The sequence below is a fragment of the Rana temporaria genome, chromosome 11 (genome assembly GCF_905171775.1).
Source record: "Rana temporaria chromosome 11, aRanTem1.1, whole genome shotgun sequence".
NCBI classification, from domain to species: Eukaryota; Metazoa; Chordata; class Amphibia; order Anura; family Ranidae; genus Rana; species Rana temporaria.
The window spans coordinates 18,645,618-18,662,554 of NC_053499.1; the positions used below are offsets into that span (position 1 = coordinate 18,645,618).

General features: G+C 46.2%; 1 protein-coding gene across 1 annotated transcript in view; it reads left to right on the top strand.

The window, feature by feature from the left end:
• The first annotated feature begins 13,196 nt into the window (after nucleotides 1-13,196).
• The window catches only part of ELF5 (E74 like ETS transcription factor 5), a 46,643-nt gene continuing 42,902 nt past the window's right edge, over nucleotides 13,197-16,937 (top strand). The window contains exon 1 of the mRNA XM_040328092.1: nucleotides 13,197-13,291. The gene's annotated coding sequence lies outside the window, so the exon portion shown is untranslated. The remainder of the gene's footprint in view (nucleotides 13,292-16,937) is intronic.

Here is a 16,937-nt window from a genome sequence, read left to right on the forward strand (position 1 = left end):
AGTGCGTGTAAAACCCCTACAGCCAGACCTGTATGATGTACCTACCTAGCAACGAAAGGGTTAAGTATGGTTACTCAGTGTTTAATAGCTGTTAGGGATGTCATGAGGACTTATAAAAGCCATGGACTGAGAATAGATATCCAGGGCTGAGAACCACCATATTGTCCATGTATGTATAGAACTGCCATAAAGAGAAACGTGTGACACAACATTAGTGTCATGACACAAATTCACTTACAAAAAAGAAACACATTGAAATGGCCACAGATAAGAAAAGATGAGCAAGTAAAAGTAATACTTTTTTTTTTCTCCTTCTCTAGGCAAAAATGTTATCTCATCCACTGGAGACATTCAGCCAATTCCACCGGCTACATCCATGGAGGACAAGAAACCTCCCATAACTTCAGTTACGAGTGAGAGCGAGGAGGCTTCACTGGCCAAATCCAACGAGGACGAAAAATCAGCCAATAGTGAGGAGGAAAATACTTCACTGGCTACAACTAACAAGGACAACAAACAAGTCACCAGTGAGGGTGTAAAGACTTCACTGACCATAGCCAACGAGGACAACAAACCAGTCACCAGTGAGGTTGTAAAGACTTCACTGACCATAGCCAACGAGGACAACAAACCAGTCACCAGTGCGGAAGAGGAGGCTTCACTGGCCAAATCCAACGAGGATGAAAAATCAGCCAATAGTGAGGAGGAAAACTGGCTACAACTAACAAGGACAACAAACAAGGACAACAAACAAGTCACCAGTGAGGTTGTAAAGACTTCACTGACCATATCCAACGAGGACAACAAACCAGTCTCTACAGATTCTTCACAGGGATCTAAAACCAGAAAACATTCTTCTGGATGACCAAGACCACGCCAAAATTACAGATTTCGCTTTGGCAGCATCTTGTATCACGGAGTCCAACAGAGTCAGAGAGTGTGCGGGGACAATGACTTACATGGCCCCTGAAGTCTATGCTCATAGGCCATACTATTACCCGGCAGACTATTTCTCATTTGGGATAATAGTATATGAGATGGCCGTAGGGTTTCATCCTTTTTATACTGGACAGGAGAACGATGAGGAATTGGCTGACCTCATTGACAACATGTCAACCACTTTCCCAGAGCACATGGAGTTTCCCCTGTATGAACTCATACACAGACTTTTATGGCATGACCAAGAAGAACGTGCGTACCTAGTGCGCGATCTCCCATCACACGCTTTTCTTTAAAGGGCTTGACTGGGCAGAGGTAGAAGGACCATCGGAGCCTATTCTTGAGGAACCTCTGGAGGAATCACTGGAGGATATCATTGAAGTGGATGAATTTCTGTCCGAAGACGCGGAGATAGCAGTTGACTTATTCGAGTTTTTTGTGGACTTTACATACATGAGTGAGAGAATGAAGGTGACAACAGTTTGATCACCACCATCAGATAGATAAATAGATATAATAGCTAGAATGAGATAGATAAATAGATAGATAGATAGATAGATAGATAGATAGATAGATAGATAGATAGATAGATAGATAGATAGATAGATAGATAGATATAGAGTAGGACTGGCCAGAGAGGGATTACTACTTTTACGCAGTTGGCCGGCTAAAACATGCATTGTAATGCATGTGAACTAAATATCCCTGTTGATATGGAAAGTTTTCTAGAGTGTATAGAAATGTGCAGAGTTCATCCAGAACTTTTAGCGGTAACGTGATCACACTCATCACAGGCTGCCCGCAGAAATCTATGGGGGGGTATAGATCAGTTCAGACAAGCATAGACCAGTATAGAGCAAGACCAGTCACCCTGCACAAGGGTTCTAGCCTTAGAGCTCCTGCCTATTCTTCCACAGACAGACCTCGCTAAGAGCCTGATCATGACGGAACATGACGCAGGAAATTGCACTACGTTCTAGAAGCACCGAGCATGAAATCTGCTGCGGGTGACAATAGATTCTTAAAGACACCCCAAACGCGGATCACAAACATGGATCACAAAGGCAGATCACAAAGGCAGATCACGTGCCGCGGTCGTGATGCTTTGCACCCGTGGCAAAAACTGCCCCCCCTCACATTCACTCACTGTGAACCATTCTAGGGGATGAGAACACATTTCAAGCTTTACACCCCCAACCCCTAGGAAAAAATATATGTTGGGGAAAGGGAAAAAGGAGGGTGAAGGTCCATTTTAGGGATGAGCCGAACAGCTCCCCATTCGGTTCACACCAGAAACTGCGAACAGACCAAAAGTTTGTGTGAACTTCCGCCACAGAAATACTCCTCCCCAGCATGCCCCGTGAGGGAAAACTCCTCTAATTGGCTCCTAGGGAAAAGCGGCTCCGCCTGGACCTCTCTGGCGCCACCTGCCGCCCGGGGATGGTACCTCATCCGTAGAACGCAGTCTAGCACACAGAACAATCCAGATTTGGCGACAGCCAAATTAGACATAATTCTGAATGAGAGCAAATTATGTCTCTCATTCTCCCACTAACTTTAGCGTAGCGCCTTTACTGAAAGTAAGGGGGCGCTACATATATTTAATAAAACAGTGTTCCTTCCAACCCCACCGAAATGTTTAATTTAATGTCTAAAATGCAGCAGACAGATTTTTTTTTAGAGTGTCTGATTGGGTGCTCTGGGCTACAAAAATCACAAAGGCCACACAACGTCTTTTGATGATTCATTTGTAAATGTCCCCAAGTGGCAGCCCAGCCATTGTTGTGTCCTGATCGCTGCGTTCTCATGCACCTCCAGCTAGCACTGTCCTCCTCTATGTGTTTTATTGGCCCTCCAGCTGTATTTGTACTCTGTCTCTATTAATGTACTAATTAGACTACCCTTCGCAACTTGACATTTCACTTGAATATTTAAAAGCAAAGATAACACTGCCACCTAGTGGCACATTTACTAAGTGCAATGAGCAATGTCGGCAAAGGAACCAGATTGCGTCTTTCTTCAAGTTAACACCAAAAATAATTGAATAACGAGTACACTAATGTCGCGTACACACGGTCGTTTTTCGGCATGAAAAAAAAAACGTAATTTTTCAGCATGTCCAAAAAACAACGTTTTTCCAACTTCATCATTAAAGTGGAGGTTCACCCAAAAACTCAATTTTTAACATTAGATTGAGGCTCATTTTGTGAAGGGGAATCGGGTGTTTTTTTTTTTTTTTAAATCAAAGCATTACTTACCGTTTTAGAGATAGATCTTCTTCGCAGCTTCCGGGTATGGGCTGCGGGACTGGGCGTTCCTATTTGATTGACAGGCTTCCGACGGTCGCATACAGTGCGTCACGATTTTCCGAAAGTAGCCGAACGTCGGTGCGCAGGCGCCGTATAGAGCCACACCGACGTTCGGCTTCTTTCGGCTACTCGTGACGCGATGTATGCGACCGTCGGAAGCCTGTCAATCAAATAGGAACGCCCAGTCCCGAAGACCATACCCGGAAGCGGCGGAGAAGATCGCTCTCTAAAACGGTAAGTACGGCTTCGATTAAAAAAAAAACACCCGATTCCCCTTCACAAAATGAGCCTCAATCTAATGTCAAAAATAGTTTTTTGGGTGAACTCCCGCTTTAAAAATGACGATGCCCACACACCATCGTTTTTGAAAAATGATGAACAAAGCGCGGTGACGTACACCACGTATAACGGCACTCTAAGGCTCCATTCACACCTAGGCAGACAAATTCGCTGCGTTTTGTCGCCGCAAATCGCGGTACAAATAGCAGCGTTTTGTACCGCGATTTGCGGCGACAAAACGCCGGTATTGTCCGCCTAGATGTGCCCCAGATTGACCCCCTCTATGGAGATGCTTCCCATCTCCTAGCCGAATGCCGAAAGCCGCCTGAAAAAAAGGTCCGGGACCTTTTTTCAGGCGGCAGGCGTCAGGCGTCCGGTGTGGAGATGTGAACCATCTCCATAGAGGGACATGTGTTTTCATCCCTCTGGCGGCAGCGGCGTAGCACTACAGGCGTAAAAACGCCTAGATGTGAATGGGGGCTAAAGGGGAAGTTCTATTCGCCTTTGGGCTGCTTTTAGCCGATTCCTTGTTAGTAAAAGACGATTCGCGCTTTTCTGTCTGTTACAGCGTGATGAATGTGCTTACTCCATTATGAACGGTAGTTTTACCAGAACGAGCGCTCCCGTCTCATAACTTGCTTCTGGGCATGCGCGGGTTTAAAACGTCGTTTTTGCCCAAACACGATCATTTTTTACAACAGGAAAAAAATCCTGACTCGGTTTGTGAGTGTTGTTTTCGCAAAATGAGCAGGATTCAAGCCAAAGCAGTGTGCAGTACCGCAATTGGCCTGAGGTAAGGGGGCACCGGAGCTGGGCGGAGCCGATAGGAGTTTGGAAATACTCCGTTCCGAGCCTTTCCAAGGTTTTTCGAGTATTTCCGAGGCTCTCCCCACCTCTGGCCACATGCGGTATTGCATACCATAGAAGTCAATGCGGAACTAATTATTTTAGTTTCCATTGACTTCTATGGGGAATCTCGCTTTGATATGCAAGTGCTTTGGATTGCGAGCATTCTCCTGGAAAGGATTATGCTCGTAATCCAAGGTTCCACTGTAGTACCGATGTCTACTTCAGTGATATTCAGCTTCCAGGGTACCTCACAGCTATGGCACATACTGTACATTCTTACACAGGTCCAAGCAGGACCACTGTCACTATGTAATAATTGCCATACCTGGAGTTCAGCTTTAAGTATCATCACTTTCTATCGTAATCCACTGATCTAAAACTGTCTTGGTGTTTCTGGTCTGTTCAGTAGCTCTTCACCATACTGGTATTTTCAAAACAAAGAGTCGTTTAATTGCTCAATAAAACTTATATCATCCAGTTCCCAGAAAGACATATCTTTCCCTGGCTACACCTTTCGGCAAGATCTCATTGTTACACAAGAATTTATATTGCAGGTAAAGGATGTATGAATATGTCCCTCGGGCTTTAGAGTTATATCAAGTTATTCAAGATGTGGCTTATCATTCCTAAATTACAGTACAGACCAAAAGTTTGGACACACCTTCTCAATCAAAGAGTTTTCTTTATTTTCATGACTATGGAAATTGTAGATTCACACTGAAGGCATCAAAACTATGAAGTAACACATGTGGAATTATACATAACAAAAAAGTGTGAAACAACTGAAAATAGATTTCATATTCTAGGTTCTTCCACCTTTTGCAGCAGACACATCTCTAGAACTGGTAAGAGGAGACTGTGTGAATCCGGCCTTCATGGTAGAATATCTGCTAGGAAACCACTGCTAAAGAAAGGCAACAAGCAGAAGAGACTTGTTTGGGATAAAGAACACAAGGGATGGACATTAGACCAGTGGAAATCTGTGCTTTGGTCTGATGAGTTCAAACTTGAGATCTTTGGTTCCAACCCCCGTGTCTTTGTGCGACGCAGAAAAGGAGAACGGATGGACTCTACATGCCTGGTTCCCACTGTGAAGCATGGAGGGGGAGGTGTGATGGTGTGGGGGTGCTTTGCTGGTGACACTGTTGAGGATTTATTCCAAATTGAAGGCATACTGAACCGGCATGGCTACCACAGCATCTTGCAGCGGCATGCTATTCCATCCGGTTTGCGTTTAGTTGGACCATCATTTATTTTTCAACAGGACAATGACCCCAAACACACCTCCAGGCGGGGGAAGGGCTATTTGACCAAGAAGGAGAGTGATGGGGTGCTGCGCCAGGTGACTACCTCTTGAAGCTCATTAAGAGAATGCCAAGAGTGTGCCAAGCAGTAACCAAAGCAAAAGGTGGCTACTTTGAAGATCCTAGAATATGAAATATATTTTATTTATTTTTATATTTAGTTTTGATGCCTTCAGTGTGAATCTACAATTTTCATAGTCATGAAAATAAAGAAAACTCTTTGAATGAGAAGGTGTGTCCAAACTTTTGTTCTGTACTGTACATTGTACTATTTTGTGCTTCTACATCTCAGGCAGTACCGAGTTTCATGTCTTGTAGATACATCATATGGAAGATAAGGACAGAGGTAGGGTTGTCCCGATACCGCTTTTTTAAGACCGAGTACAAGTACTGATACTTGTTTTCAAGTACTCGCCGATACCGAGTACCAATACATTTTTTTTAATGTCAGGTGACCGTTTTAAAGCACAAAACAGATTAGGTGGCACTGATATGCAGCACTGATGAGCAATGATAGGATTAGGTGGCACTGATGAGTACTGACAGGTGGCGGGCACTGACAGGTGGCACTGACAGGTGACACTGATGGCTGGCACTGACAGGTGACACTGATGGCTGGCACTGACAGGGGGCACTGATGACTGGAACTGACAGGCACACTGGTCGCTGGCACTGACAGGGGGCACTGGTGGCTGGCACTGACAAGTGGCTGGCACTGATAGATGGCAGTGATAGATGGTACTGACAGGTGACGCCCATCTTAGTACACCCTGCACTCGGCCTCAATAAAGCAGCAGCGGACATCTTGTTACACCCAGCCCAAACTACATGGGCTGGTAGGGTGACCACGTGTCCCGGATTGCCCGGGACAGTCCTGCATTTTGCAGGTCTGTCCCAGGCACATTCATTCCAGGACAATACAGTGTCCCGGAATAAAAAAGGACACAGCCACCCCCCGGGCCAATCTGATTCCCGCAAAAAAGGCCGCCACATCACTGCTTTACTCAATGACAGTACTTGTCCTATCCGGGAATGGCTGGAGGAGCACAAACCTGCCCCCTGCTTGTGATTGGAGAAATCATAAATCCTGCCTCTTGTGTCCAATCCCTGTGCTGTGATTCGTTACAGCACAAGCTGATTTTTGGGAAGGGAGGGTGTCCCTAAATGGTAGTTTGGAAATGTGGTCACCCTATGGGCTGGTTGTTACAAGATGTCCGCTGCTGCTTTATTGAGGCCGAGTGCAGGGTGTACCAAGATGGGGGTGGCAGATTTTCAAGCACGGACAGTGTAACAGCAACACGGAGCCTCACTTCCTTTAACGAATGTGACGGCTCCGGTCGCCGATGGATCATGGTGCGGCTGCAAGCTTACCCGCCTGAGGACTCTCCGCTCCGCCCCTCCCGCCCCCTGCTTGCAGACTCCGCCCGCTGACTTCTCCCATCCCAGGTATCGGCAAAGGCATCGGGAGCATTTGCGCGAGTACAAGTACTTGCGCAAATGCTCAGTATCGGTCCCGATACCGATACTAGTATCGGTATCGGGACAACCCTAGAGTAACATGAATGGTGTAATTTTTTTAGGAAGAAATATTATGAGACTAAGGCCCCTTTCACACTGGGGCAGTGGGTGCGTCGGCGGCAAAGCGCCGCCATTTTTAGCGGCACTTTAATTTTGCTGCGCTATTCAGCCGCAAGTGCCGGCGGTATAGCCGCGGTGCCCATTCATTTCAATGGGCAGGAGCAGTGGAGGAGCGGCATGCATACCGCTCCTTCACCACTCCAAAGATGCTGCTAACAGGACTTTTTTTAGCGTCCTGCCAGCCCCCTCTGGGCTTTCACACTGGAGTGTGAGGAGCAGCTCTTTCAGGCGCTATTTTTAGTGTTACAGTGCCTGCAAAGCGCCTCAGTGTGAAAGGGGACAAAGTGGTTAGCACTCTTGCCTTGCTGTCACATACCTGACTGTGGAGAATGGGATTGACAAGGATGGCCTGTTGTGCAATTCCCATCCAAGCACCCCTGGTAGTGGAGACAGGGACTGCTAGGGCAGTAGAAGGGTGTAGATACCTGGAAGCTGTAGTAGTGAGCTGAAGCATGGAAAAACAGGAGTCCTAGTATGGAGTCTGGTCACAAGTTGTGTTCAACAGCAGCCAGGCAAACAGGTGCAGGGTCAGGATCAAGTTCAAGGTCAGGAACAGGCAGGAGATGGTAACATGCTGGCAGCAAGGTACAAAGTCAGGAGGCAGAGTCGTGGTCAGAAATCCAAGTTGAGGTCAGTAACACGAGCAAGAAGCAGACATAACAGGCAGGGGTGATCCAAGAGAGATGTCAGGCGTAGCCGGGGCAGGAACAAGGTAGAGAGACTTTCATGAACCAGGAATAGACAAATGCAGGAATACCAGAGCTGAAGACAATCCAGCACTGAGGCCCGGTGGATTCCTATTTTAAATAGGCCGCTTTAAATAGGCGCCACGATCCATGGACATGTGCACACGTGTGCATGTTTGCGCCAATGTGCATTCTTGTCCTTGAGTTAGGCTCCTATGTTCACGATCCTGCGCATTAGAATGAGCACCTGCTCCATAGAAATTAGTACTTGTTGTATGAGATCCCGTCGTATCTCTGAGTCTGAGCGGTCGTATCTATGCGCCTGATTCATAGAACCAGTTACGCATAGATTTCAGTTAGATCCGACCGGCGTAAGTCTCTTACGCCGTCGGATCTTAACTGCATATTTACGCTAGCCGCTAGGGGCGTGTACGCTGATTTACGCCTAGAATATGTAAATCAGGTAGATACGCAAATTCACGAACGTACGCCCGGCCGACGCAGTACATTTACGCCGTTTACGTTAGGCTTTTCCCGGCGTAAAGTTACCCCTGCTATATGAGGCGTATATGCGGCGCACCAATGTTAAGTATGGCCGTCGTTCCCGCGACGAAATTTGAAAATTTTACGTCGGTTTGCTTAAGTCGTTCGCGAATAGGGCTGGACGTAATTTACGTTCACGTCGAAAGCGATGACGATTTGCGGCAGAATTTAGAGCATGTGCACTGGGATTTTTTCACGAACGGCGCATGCGGCGTTCGTAAAAAACGTCAAATACGCAGGGTCACAGTTAATATACATAAAACACGCCCACATCATCCACATTTGAATTAGGCGGGCTTACGCCGACACACATACGTTACGCCGCTGTAACTAAGGGCGCAAGTTGTTTCTGAATACAGAACTTGCGCCCTAAATTACGGCAGCGTAACGTATCTGAGATACGTTACGCCGGGCGGATAGATAAACTATTGTATCTGAATCCAGCTCATAGAGCATACCATAGATGAAGCTACAAACCTATAAACACTGGCCCAGATTCAGGTACCACTTGCGCATTATTTGCGGAGGCACAGGGCAACGATTTTGCCCTACGCCCCCGCAAATAATTAGCGCTGCCCTCGATTCACGGAGCAGTAGCTCCGTAAATTGTGAGGGCGCGCCGGCAAAATTGCCCGGCGTAAGCGCGCGCAATGTAAATGATCCCGCCAGGGGCGGGAATCATTTAAATTAGGCGCGCTCCCGCGCCGAGCGTACAGCGCATGCTCCGTCGGGAAACTTTCCCGACGTGCATTGCGGCAAATGACGCAAACGACGTAAAATTCGAACGTCGCGACGCGGGAACGCCGGGTATCCTTTAGCATTGGCTGCCCCTGCTTTTAGCATGGGCAGCCTTACGCTAAAGATGCCGTACGCAACCGACGTAACTTGCGTACGCAGGGGGCGCGCAACATTGTGAATCGGCGTAAGTATGCAATTTGCATACTATACGCTGACCACAATGGGAGCGCCCCCTAGCGGTCAACGCAAGAATGCAGCCTAAAATCTGCGTGGCATAAGAGCCACGCAGATTTTAGGCTGCAGTCGGCGTAACGAGTTCTCTGAATCAGGAGAACTCGTTACGCCGGCGCAAGTCAGCAATTGCGCTGCGTAACTATGGTTACGCAGGCGCAATTGCTACCTGAATCTGGGCCACTGATGTACAGTAGTTGAGTCATATATAGCATGGATCTATCTACGGCGTCCGCAGCCACCCCCTATTCATGTGTCCGGCCCCTTTCAGGGCGCATGAATTACAGTGGCCAGGTTTTTTTTTTTTAAAAGCACCTGATTAGAACCAGAGGCTCCAATAGGGTTCAACATAGGGTGGGCTCGGGTCGCAGAGACCCGAGCCCACCCAGGTGTGTTGAAACAGCGAATGCATATCTGCTGTTGTAACACTGATCATCAATCCGGCCAATCAGAAGCGGGTGTGAGACTCGTTTTTACCGATTGGCTGAAGACTCCCGATTGGCCCCCGAGGAGGAGGGATGAATAGGAAGCCGCCGTCGTCGTGATGACCCATGGAGAACGGGAAGCCGCCAGTAATGGGGGAAGTGCTAATGACCGTCCGGGGGGGGCACACTGTTCCCCCCCCCCACCCAAAAAAATTCCACCAGCCACCAGTGGAAAGCAGTTCTACAATGTGACTTCTGCGCGGAGCGGACTCAGCGCTCTGATGCTGGATACAGCGGGGAGTGTGACTGAGCAGCCAGTGAATAATAGTTTTGGTTGAGAAATCTCTGGCATGATCCGTCTCCTCTACATGAGAAGTCTTTATTAGCTGTATGCAAATCAGATGCCTGGCGGCAATATGACATTCCGGAAAGGATGATGAGTGACAATCCCTCACTGCCAATCTGCTCATTCGTATCTATGGATACAAGATTGTGTACTGTATAGTGAGTTCCGAAAGCATAGAGTGAGCAGACATCAACTTTCTGATATCCAATCATGTTCAAGGAAAAAGAAAAAAAAAAGATTGGATGTGTAACCCTGGGCGGGATTCTGATCTTTGTGGGGCAATACAACATGTTACTGGGGTGGATTCAGTAAGCAATTGCGTCTGCGTAACCATAGTTACGCAGCGCAATTGCTTAGTTGCGCCGGCGTATCGACTTCTCCTGATTCAGGAACCTCGATACGCCGACTGCAGCCTAAGATATGACTGGCATAAGGCTCTTATGCCGTCGTATCGTAGGCTGCATTCTTACGATGGCCGCTAGGTGGTGTTCCCGTAGTGGTCAGCGTAGAGTATGCAAATTGCATACTAACGCCGATTCACAACCGTACGCGCGCCCTACGTACGCAGTTTACGTCGTTTGCGTTCGTCGGGTTACGCGTAAGGCTGCTCCTGCTATTAGCAGGGGCAGCCAATGCTAAGTATACCCGTCGTTCCCGCGTCGCGATGTTTGTAAATTACGTCGTTTGCGTAAGTGAATCGTGAATGGAGCTGGACGCCATTTAGGTTCACGTTAAAGCAAATGACGTCCTTGCGACGTCATTTGCCGCAATGCACGTCGGGAAAGTTTCCCGACGGAGCATGCGCACTACGTTCGGCGCGGGAACGCGCCTAATTTAAATGATCCACGCCCCCTACGGGATCATTTAAATTACGCGCGCTTACGCCGGCCATTTTTACGGAGCGCCCACGCAAATTACGGAGCTACTGCTTAAATCCAGCATACTAGCGTGAGCTACAGTATGCCTTTATTTAGTTTTTTTGCGCCGTACTCACAGTTTAATCGCGTAGTTAAGTTTCAGACTCCCCGCGGGGAATGGACGTTCCTATGCAGAGGGGAACATGATTGACGGCCAGCTATGGCGCATCACGCTTCCTGAAAATAGCCGGAGTAGAACTCGGCTCTTCGCGGCGCTATACGGCGCCTGCGCACAGACTAGGAGCTGACTGCGCAGGCGCCGTGAAGAGCCAAGTCCTATTTCGGCTATTTTCGGGAAGCGTGACGCGCCATAGCCGGCCGTCAATCATGTTCCCCTCTGCCTAGGAACGCCTACTCCTCGCGGGGAGTCTGAAACTTAACTACGCGATTAAACTGTGAGTACGGCGCAAAAAAATAAAATAAAGGCATACTGTAGCTCGCGCTAGTATGCTGGATGACATAGTAGAAAAAAAAAATGTTTTTTTTTAGGGTGAACCCCCGCTTTAACATGGCAAGTCTAACTATACGCCGCAAAAAAAGCAGCTTTAACTATACGCCGGAAAAAGCCGACTAGAGACGACGTAAGAGAATGCGACGGCCGCGCGTATGTTCGTGGATCGACGGAAAAAGCGCAAAACGACGCAAACTCCACCCAGCGGACGCCGAAGTATTTCATCTTAGATCCGAAACCAAAGATACGACGTGGGAAATTTGAAAGTACGCCGGTGTATCAGTAGATACGCCGGCGTACTCTGTCTGTGGATCTGGCCCATTATATTTATATCAATAGGACCATTATATTTATATCAATAGGACCATTATATTTATATCAATAGGACCATTATATTTATATCAATTGGACCATTATATTTATATCAATAGGACCATTATATTTATATCAATAGGACCATTATATTTATATCAATAGGACCATTATATTTATATCAATTGGACCATTATATTTATATCAATAGGACCATTATATTTATATCAATTGGACCATTATATTTATATCAATTGGACCATTATATTTATATCAATTGGACCATTATATTTATATCAATAGGACCATTATATTTATATCAATAGGACCATTATATTTAATTCTTCTAACACATATACAATATAATTTAGCCCCAATCACTTGTTCCTTACTGTGTTTGAAGATGTTTATAAATGAGTTTCTCTCGGGGGAAGCCAACAGTTTTCACAGTAATCAGTGCATTTTTATAGCACTTTTCGCTGTGAAAATGACAATGGTCCCAAAAATGTGTCAAAAGTGTCCGAAGTGTCCGCCATAATTTCGCAGTCACGAAAAAAAAAACGCTGATCGCCGCCATTAGTAGTAAGAAAAAACTATTACTAAAAATGCCATAAAACTATTTCCTATTTTGTAAACGCTATAAATTTTGCGCAAACCAATCGATAAATGCTTATTGCGTTTTTTTTACATAAAATATGTAGAAGAATACGTATCGGCCTAAACTGAGGAAAAAATACTTTTTGGGGGAATATTTATTATAGCAAAAAGCTAAAAATATAGAATTTTTTTCAAAATGGTCGCTCTATTTTTGTTTATAGCGCAAAAAATAAAAACCGCCGAGGTGATCAAATACCACGTAAAGAAAGCTCTATTTGTGGGGAAAAAAAGACGCCAATTTTGTTTGGGAGCCACGTCGCACGACCGCGCAATTGTCAGTTAAAGCAACGCGTAATGGTAATGGTCTTAACTGGATAAAATGTAACGGTTGGAATTGGAAAGTCACAAAGGAACCCAACAGGTGGGCTTTTCAGTTTGTCTTCCATATTACGTGAGATGACCACCAAGTGACATCAGTGGCTTGGATAGAGGCCGTTGTGATCCATCTCTCTCTCTCTCTCTCTCTGGTCCTCGTGTATTTCCATCGGTTCAGTATCCAGTTCTAATCACAGCGTTCGTCACTTAGTGGGTGTGAGCTGAAACCTGAAGAACAGACCTAACCTGTCTACACACAGTCAGCCAGTGTATATCACAAAGCATTAGACGGTTCCTCTAGCGCCATCAGACATCTGGATTCTCCACCGTCACCCGTACAAACCCGCACAAGGTGAGCATCTGTCTCAGTTATTGTACCGTTGGGGTCCGTCTGTATATTATGGGATGACACAACAACCACAGAAAGGGGGGGTCTCAGCTTATACCAAATCATTCCAAAATGGTTCAATATTCTCTAAACTACCATAATGTCATTAATAAGTTGTTAGGCTGTAGAGACAGTAAAGTGGTTACATGCCGGGGACCAGGGGCGGACTGACCATTGAGGCACTCTGGCACTGCCCGAGGGCCCCATGCCACTAGGGGGCCCCATCAGGGTTGCCAGGCTCAGTAAAACCAGGGACAGTATGTAAAAATCTGTGTTTTTTTTTTACATCTGTCCCTGATATGTACGAAACCGACATGCTTTTGATGTGAAAATCCCGAGATTTTAGCTGCCCCGCCTCTGCACTACCTCCTGGCATGGTAATCTGTAAGCCCAGGGGCCCCATAATCTTCTATTGCCCGGGGGCCCCATGAGTTGTCAGTCCGCCCCTGCCGGGGACCCATTTCATATTGGCATCAGCAGCCTTGACTTCTGAAAAGGATTCTTAGGCGCTGTCACGGGGGAGTTTGTAAACCTTGCCTGTGGGGTCACGAGCTGTTAAAATTCCAGACCTTGATCATTACCTTTTATGCACTCACTCAATCGATCGGTCACCTGAGCCTGAAGAAATTGTTCTTGGTATAGGAAAACACTTGACACTTCCCCTGCCCTGTAGGGGGAGGTGTTTTGTAGTTCACATAGATGGCCGGTGTAGTGTCACAGTCTGCTGCCTATCGTAGAATGCTGCGGAAGTCACGTGGCGGCCAACTGCGCATGCGTGATGCGTTCCAAACGCAAGTGCGATGCGTTCCAATGGATTTACGGCAGTACACCGGCAAACCCGGCATTCAGGGCGACGTGGAATTAGAGGAAAGTGGCCAGTCGGCCTCACGTCCTCGCTTCGCTCGGCCTCCTGGCTCTTTTTTTAACATCCTCCAATCCACGGGGATGTTAAGGAAAGAGCCTGGATGCCGACCGAGGTTTCACTGGTGTGCACTGTCGTGAATCCATTGGAACGCATCGCGCATGCGCAGTTGGCCGCCACGTGACTTCTGCAGCATTCTACGATAGGCAGCAGAATGTGACAATACACCGGCGAGGATGTAACTGATAAGCCTGCAGCACAGGCAGAGAGTACAGGGTGATAGAAGCTCTCTGGCATGATCAGGGGGGATTTATTGTGGTGTCCTGCCACCATAATGCAGCCAATCATTAGCCCCGAGTTCTGTCACATAGGGGATGCATAGCCCTGGGTAGGTTTCCAATTTCTGCAAAAAAAAAGTAAATGTACATAGGCCTTGGTGGAGGGGCTGGAGGTAAATCACATGGCAGGGGAACACACGAAAGTGAAAGTACACATTCACCTTAAGGGATTATTCACACCAGAACACATGTGGGCTGCTGTACGTTGTGTATGGGGGGGGGGGGGGGGATGGTGTGTTGCAATGCACACGCTATTTAACTTTCTCTTTCATTCTTTCTCACTTGTTTTCTACGCATTCTTGTGATTAGGACACCATACCTCACAACATTTTGAGATGGGAATGAGGGTCACCTACTAACAAATGTATGTAGGCATAGGACACGCCCCCTGCCACACCCCCTTAAAGAAGAATTATCCAAAAAAAAGGTTAATTAACCACTTAACCCCCGGACCATATTGCTGGTCAAAGACCAGGCCACTTTTTGCGATTCGGCACTGCGTCGCTTTAACTGACAATTGCGCGGTCGTGCGACGTTGCTCCCAAACAAAATTGGCGTCCTTTTTTCCCCCACAAATAGAGATTTCTTTTGGTGGTATTTGATCACCTCTGTGGTTTTTAGTTTTTGCCCTATAAACAAAAATAGAGCGACAATTTTGAAAAAAAATAATATTTTTTACTTTTTGCTATAATAAATATCCCCAAAAATATATAAAGTATAGGCCGATACGTATTCTTCTACATATTTTTCGTAAAAAAAACGCAATGAGCGTTTATTGATTGGTTTGTGCAAAAGTTATAGCGTTTACAAAATAGGGGGTATTTTTATGGCATTTTGATTAATATTTTTTTTTTACTAGTAATGGCGGCGATCAGCGATTTTTTTCGGTACTGCAACATTATGGCGGACACTTCGGACACTTTTGACACATTTTTGGGACCATTGGCATTTTTATAGCGATCAGTGCTATAAAAATGCATTGGATTACTATAAAAATGCCACTGCCAGTGAAGGGGTTAACACTAGGGGGCGGCGAAGGGGTTAAGTATGTTCCCTGGGTGTGTTCTAACTGTAGGGGGGGTGGACTCACTAGGGGAAATGACTGATCGCTGTTCATACATTGTATGAACAGAAGATCAGCATTTCTATCCCTGACAGGACCAGGAGCTGTGTGTTTACACACACAGCTCCCGGTCCCCGCTCTGTAACGAGCGATCGTGTGTGCCCGGCAGTGATCGCGCCCGCCGGGCATGCGCACGGGAGTCAGGGGCGAGCGGGGGCACGCGTGCCTCCGGCGGAGCGCACGCGCCCCTAGTGGCCTGCGCGAGAGCTAACATATAGCTACGGGCTCTCGTGCAGGGGAGCCGACCTGCCGCCGTAAAACGACAACCAGTTAAATCCACAAGTGCTTTTTTTTTACCACTACTTTTCTTTTATATTGGCTTTTAAAATTTACAAATGCAGCAATTTAGAAATTAAATGAAAGGTTTTGCACTGGGAAACACTTTTTGAAAGATATAAAGTGCATTTTATATACAACTATATAGATCAGACCAACATGAGGGACAAATGAGAAGGAAAGAGGGACAGAGGGACATTGCTCCAAATCAGGGACAGTCCCTTTGAAATCATTTTTAATGCATTTTTTGCTGTGAAAATGACAAATGTGTCAAAATTGTCCGAAGTGTCCGCCATAATGTCGCAGTCATGAAAAAAAAATCGCTGATCACCGCCATTAGTAGTAAAACAAAAATAATTAATAAAAATGCAATAAAACTATCCCCTATTTTGTAAACGCTATAAATTTTGCGCAAACCAATCGATAAATGCTTATTGCGATTTTTTTTTTACCAAAAATATGTAGAAGAATACGTATCGGCCTAAACTGAGGAAAAACATTTTTTTTATATGTTTTTGGGGGATATTTATTATAGCAAAAAGTAAAAAATATTGTATTTTTTTCAAAATTGTCGCTCTATTTTTGTTTATAGCGCAAAATATAAAAACCACAGAGGTGATCAAATACCACCAAAAGAAAGCTCTATTTGTGGGGAAAAAAGGACGCCAATTTTGTTTTGGAGCCACGTTGCACGACCGCGCAATTGTCAGTTAAAGCGACGCAGTGCCGAATCGCAAAAACTGGCCAGGTCCTTTACCCGCCTAAAGGTCCAGGTCTTAAGTGGTTAAAGAAAAAGAAATACAGTAAAACCTTGGTTCCAGAAACATGCTTGTAATCCAAAGCACTTGTATATCAAAGCATTTTATTTACAGGGGGCCGGATTCAAGAAGCAATTGCGCCTGTGTAACCATAGGTTACACAGCGCAATTGCTTACTTGCCCCGGCGTAACGAGTGCTCCTGATTCAGGAACCTTGTTACGCTGACTGCAGCCTAAGATCTGCGTGGCATAA